The 6000-nt window shown below is 46.3% G+C and overlaps 1 non-coding gene across 1 annotated transcript; it reads right to left on the reverse strand.

The window, feature by feature from the left end:
* Positions 1 to 5270: 5270 nt before the first annotated feature.
* LOC120962221 (small nucleolar RNA Z247) lies at positions 5271 to 5409 on the reverse strand. Its single transcript, XR_005753063.1, has one exon. It is a non-coding gene; the product is annotated as a small nucleolar RNA Z247 (small nucleolar RNA).
* Positions 5410 to 6000: the final 591 nt, after the last annotated feature.

A 6000-nucleotide genomic window follows, 5' to 3' on the forward strand; every position in this document is an offset into this window, starting at 1 on the left:
AGAAGCGGGCTTGGGAGCGGTCCGAACTCCCGCAAACCTCCCCCACTTTTGTCTCCGGTTTATGGGAGAAATCGCATCAGGACAGCTCCGCGAACCAATACAGATCGGCATTGGATGGCTTCCGCGATCCTTACGATTATGGGAGGTTTGAGGGTCTACCTTGAAGATGCCTTTAGGCCCTATGTCATACAGTACAATGTTTCCAATCATTTCTAGAAAAGGCTGCAACTATGTATAGGAAAACGAAGCCGGAATGTTTGGCGCGATGTTGATAGGGTTGGTTGTGACATTGTGTGCACCATATATGTATCTCATCGTCCACTTGATGCCGTGTTTGTTGCAGAGATCCGACCCATTTTATAGCGCGTTGATGTATGTATCAATAGAGCGTCCTTTACTGAAATAGTGTGTAGATGGGGACTATGCATGTACGCGAAATGTGACTTCCACTCAAACCTTGCTGGCTTTCCATTAGTGGTTAAGAAGACATGGTAGCAGGCTCAAAACACGCTTAACAACTACTCTTGCATAAGTATGCGTTCTATACATCGTCCCGTTTCACTTTGGTTATAAGTATATTTGTCTAAATACGGATGTACGGTAGACATGTTTAGTGTTAGAAACATTGGTATCTAGACAAATCTAAAACATATAAGTTAGGATGGAAGTAATACTATTTTGCAATCTGCAGTGATAGATCTTGTATATGTCCTCCTCCTTCCAACCGATATCGAGGGGACCAACAACAACGTGCCAACATCACCCGCAAAAAAAAAGTGACAACATCAGCGACGTAGACGGTTGGTACTACGTAGCAGGATAGAATAGATGAATGCTTTGTTTTCATGTGGCTTTGGCAAGAGAGTAGCAGGATAGAATAGATGAATGCTTTGTTTTCATGTGGCTTTGGCAAGAGAGTGCAACGAACAACCCACGCACGTATGGAGTGCGTGATGATGGAGTGAGCGGTGGATGGTGACGCCGTGCGACTCTCCGGTCCGGCTCATATGTACACATCCTGGATCAACGTCGTTTCCAGCTAAGCTAAGGTAGCGTGTGATTGGAAAGCACAGTGGATAGCTATGCACGTGTGTCGTAACAGCGGATGGCGTCGAAGATCCTGGCTGCGGGAAGGAAGAGAAATAGAAGCTGCCTCGCGGAGGCGGGGCCATGCCGCCATTGAAAGAGGGCTTGAAGCGTATGCCTAGCAGGGACGCGTTACGTGTTATATATAGCCATAGGCTAGGGTTTACAAGATTCGGTAGTTAGGTTTGGACTTGATCCTCAAGTAAGCTACCTACGAGATAAGGATTCAAGCAACCTAACTACCATGTTACAAGATCACGCACGCGAGGTATATACGGTTTTATATACACAACCGTATATACATACATTATATTCTAACACACCTCCTCGATCATAAATTCACCAAGTTGAGATTGTTTTTGAACTCTTCTAACTTGCGCCATGATAAGGCTTTAGTGAAACCACCTGCAACTTGATCATTAGTGGGAATGAACCGAATATCAAGAAGCTTCTTAGCTACTCTTTCTCGCACAAAATGATAATCAACCTCAATGTGTTTTGTTCTGGCATGAAACACTGGATTTGCTGATAGATAAGTGGCACCAATGTTATCACACCACAACCGTGCAACAGGGGAGTGATTAACACGAAGCTCATTCAACAAGGTTTGAACCCATATCAACTCTGCTGTGGCATTGGCTAAGGCCTTGTACTCAACTTCTGTACTTGATCTTGATATAGTAGCTTGTTTCCGTGCACTCCATGATATAAGATTTGGTCCAAAGAAAATAGCAAAACCCCCTGTTGATCTTCTATCATCAGGACAACCTGCCCAATCTGCATCAGAGGATGCACTCACCAAAGTTGACATTGACCTTGTGACTTTCAAACATGTACTCATAGTACCCCTCAGATATCTTAAGATCATCTTTACTGCTGTCCAATGTGCAAGAGTAGGGGCATGCAGAAAATGACATACTTTATTGATAGGAAAAGATATGTCAGGTCTTGTAAGTGTTAGATATTGCAAGGCACCTACAACACTTCTATAGTTTGTAGAATCTTCAGCACTTAAAGCCTCTCCTTCTTCCTTAGATAATTTTTCAGAAGTTGGAAGGCGCATATTTGATACCTTGCAATTCATCATACCTGCTCTTTTTAGCACATCTGACACATACTTTTCTTGACTCAAGACCATGCCATCTTTAACCTTTTTTACTTCTATTCCCAAGAAGTAGTGCAAATCACCAAGATCTTTATGAGCAAAATCTCTCCTTAGATCCGTAAGCAATGCTTTGGTTGCATCCTGTGATGAGCTTGCAACAATAATATCATCAACATACACTAGCATAAAAATGGTGATTTTGCCTTTTCTATAGAAGAATAGTGATGTGTCAGCTTTGGACGGCTGAAAACCAAGTCTTTGGAGTTTCACACTCAGCCTGGAGTACCATGCTCTAGGTGCTTGTTTCAAACCATATAAAGCCTTATCAAGCTTACACACATAATAACTTGTCCTTTACCTCATACCCAGGTGGTTGTCTCATATACACTTCTTCCTCTAGAACGCCATGAAGGAACGCATTCTGCACATCCAATTGATGAAGACTCCAATTGTTTGATACTGCAATAGAGAGAACAAGTCTAACAGTAGCTGCTTTCACAACAGGGCTAAAGGTATCTTCATAATCTATACCATATCTTTGTTTAAAACCCTTTGCAACTAGTCTAGCCTTGTATCTGTCTATTTCTCCATTTGCTTTTCTTTTAATTCTATAGACCCATTTCCAGTCAATTAAATTCCTCCCTTTCGCTGGAGGAACTAGATGCCATGTTCTATTTTTCATAAGAGCATTATATTCCTCATTCATTGCATTTTTCCAATTTTTATCTTCCAAAGCTTCTACCAAAGTATTTGGTTCTCCCGTGACAGCAAGACCAGCAAACCGACGCCCTTTGTCATACCTGACCGTACCATCCGTACGTACTTTCGGTTTTAAAATACCATGCTGAGATCTTGTTCTTGGTGGAGACACAGAAATCATCGCAGAAGGCGGCTGCACAGACGATCCGGAGCCCTGCACAGCAGATCCGAAGCCTGACCCAGCCGCACCAGATCCAAGAAGGATCCTGTCAGCATCGCCAGCGTCCGCGCCTGGCCCAACAGCCGCAGATCCGAGGCGGATGCTGTCGCCTGCATGCGGCCCACCTGATTGGCCCGCACCACCGTGCGAAGAGGGCCGCGCCACTTGGCGCGTGTAGGGCGGCGCCTCGCTGCTTGTGGGTCCGCCTGACCCGGAGTGCGCTGCAGCATCCGCGCCCACGGGCCCGCGAGGGGACACGCGTCGCGGTGAGGCTGGGTCGCCCGCCCCCAAGGCTAATGCGGTGCGGATCCCGTTGTCCAGCGTGGAAGGCGAGGGAGAATCCTCCCCGGGATCGCCGCTGGCAGGATCTGGAGCAGCACCTGAATCTGCTTCGTGTTATGCGCCTACCTGCTGCATAAAATCATGACCAAAAACAGAATTTCCACCAAAATTTACAGCAGGATTTTTATGAAGATTAACCGAAGGATCAGCTGTCTGTTCGTCCCCATGATCAAGAGGTTCAGATGAAGTAGTTTCAGCAAGAAGGAGAACTTCAGAACGAAGGGGAACGCCGGCATTTGGATTGAGCCAAGCAAACGGAAAAATCATTTCGTCAACTCACGAGAAATATAGACACGTCCTTCTTTGACATCAAGACACTTGAACCCTTTATGGAGATTGCTATAGCCAAGAAAAACGCATTGTTTTGAACGGAATTCTAGCTTCTTAGCATGAAAGGGTCGAAGATTTGGCCAACATGCACAACCAAAAGTGCATAGAGCATGGTAGTTGGGTTTTTCATGGAACAATTTTTTCAAGGGAGTATCAAGATTGATCACTTTGCTAGGAGTGCGATTGATAAGATAGGTGGCGGCTAGAAAAGCTTCGTCCCAAAATTTTAAGGGCATGGAAGCATGAGCTAAAAGAGAGAGACCCACATCTACAATGTGCCTATGTTTTCTCTCGGCTGACCCATTCTGTTTATGGGCATGTGGGCATGATACGTGATGTGTGATCCCTATTTGACGAAAGAACGAGTTGAGGCGCTCATACTCGCCGCCCCAATCTGTTTGCATGGTGATAATCTTGCGATCAAAGAGTCGTTCAACAAGTGCTTGAAACTCATGAAATACTTTGAAAACTTCTGATCTATGTTTGAGAATATATATCCACATGAATTTGCTAAAGTCATCGATGAAACTCACATAATAATTTTTCTTATTGATCGAATCTCGGGCAGGCCCCCATACATCAGAGAAAACTACTAGAATTTGGATAGGGAAGTTGATGGCTCTTGCCTTGTTGGCAAGCATCACACACTCCCTCTTTATTCAACTCTTTGCTAGAAAAGGAAATTTTATTTTGTCTAAGAACATGTTGAACTATTGCCGAGGATGGATGTCCTAAGCGATCGTGCCACCTTGATGGAGAGATCTTGGTGGCGCCAAGTGCATGTCTGCCCGAGCTTATGGGAGCTGATGATAGGGGATAGAGCCCGTTTCTACACCTGCCGTGGAGAAGGGTTTTCCTCGTTGCCTTGTCCTTGACATAGAAAAAATGAGGATGAGTTTCAAGAAACACATGATTGTCATTAGCTAGACGATGAGCAGAGATCAAGTTTTTAGTGGCTTTGGGCACAGTCAAGATATTTTTGAGATGAAGATTGCGAGTAGGGATACGAACATAAGCATGACCTATATGGGAAATCTTCATACCTGCGCCGTTTGGCATGTTCACTTGATCGTGTCCATTGTACTTGTCACGGACGGTGAGCTTGTCGAGCTCGCTGGTGATGTGGTCTGTTGCTCCTGAGTCCACATACCAGTTCGTGTCCACCCCGTAGGAGGAGTTGGTGTTGACGGCTGCTGCACTTTTCTCCTTGTTGAAGGAGATGTCGAAGCGACTAGCACTCCATGGCCGTGTGGTTTGGCTTGGTGCAGATTTGGCAGAAGACCTCAGGCAGATCGTTGCGGCCTCCTCCATTGCCGCGGCCGCCGCCGCGACCACGACCGCCGCCTCCGTTGCCACGGCTGCCTCCATTGCGGCCACCGTTGCCACCGCGACCACCGCCACGGTTGTATCCACCGCGTCCGCCGCGAGACACGGCGTTGGCAGAGGAGTGGGAGGACTGCCCTTCACCTTCAAACATCGCCAACCTGCTTTCAAAGCTGATCAGCTACGAGTAAAGCTCGCTCACCTTGATTTGCTGAGTGCGAGCGCAGATCGTGGAGACGAAGGACACGTAGTCGTAGTCGAGTCCCGCCATGATGTAGGACACCATGTCGTCGTCGGTGAGCAGCTTGCACACCGATGCCACCTCATCACCGAGCGCCTTCATGCGCCCGATGTACTCGGACATCGTTGAGTTGCCGTTCTTGGTGGTGGAGAGGGCGATTCTGGTGTTGACGACGTGCGCCTGAGTTTGGGAGATAAAGATCTTCCTGATGGCGACCCATGCTTCGGCCGCCGTGTCGCAGTGTGCAACCTGGAACATGATGATGACCCACAAGTATAGGGGATCTATCGTAGTCCTTTCGATAAGTAAGAGTGTCGAACCCAACGAGGAGCAGAAGGAAATGATAAGCGGTTTTCAGCAAGGTATTCTCTGCAAGCACTGAAATTATAGGTAACAGATAGTTTTGTGATAAGATAATTTGTAACGAGCAACAAGTAACAAAAGTAAATAAAGTGCAGCAAGCTGGCCCAATCCTTTTTGTAGCAAAGGACAAGCCTGGACAAACTCTTATATAAAGAAAAGCGCTCCCGAGGACACATGGGAATTATTGTCAAGCTAGTTTTCATCACGTTCATATGATTCGCGTTCGGTACTTTGATAATTTGATATGTGGGTGGACCGGTGCTTGGGTGCTGTCCTTACTTGGACAAGCAT

The sequence above is a fragment of the Aegilops tauschii genome, chromosome 3 (genome assembly GCF_002575655.3).
Source record: "Aegilops tauschii subsp. strangulata cultivar AL8/78 chromosome 3, Aet v6.0, whole genome shotgun sequence".
NCBI classification, from domain to species: Eukaryota; Viridiplantae; Streptophyta; class Magnoliopsida; order Poales; family Poaceae; genus Aegilops; species Aegilops tauschii.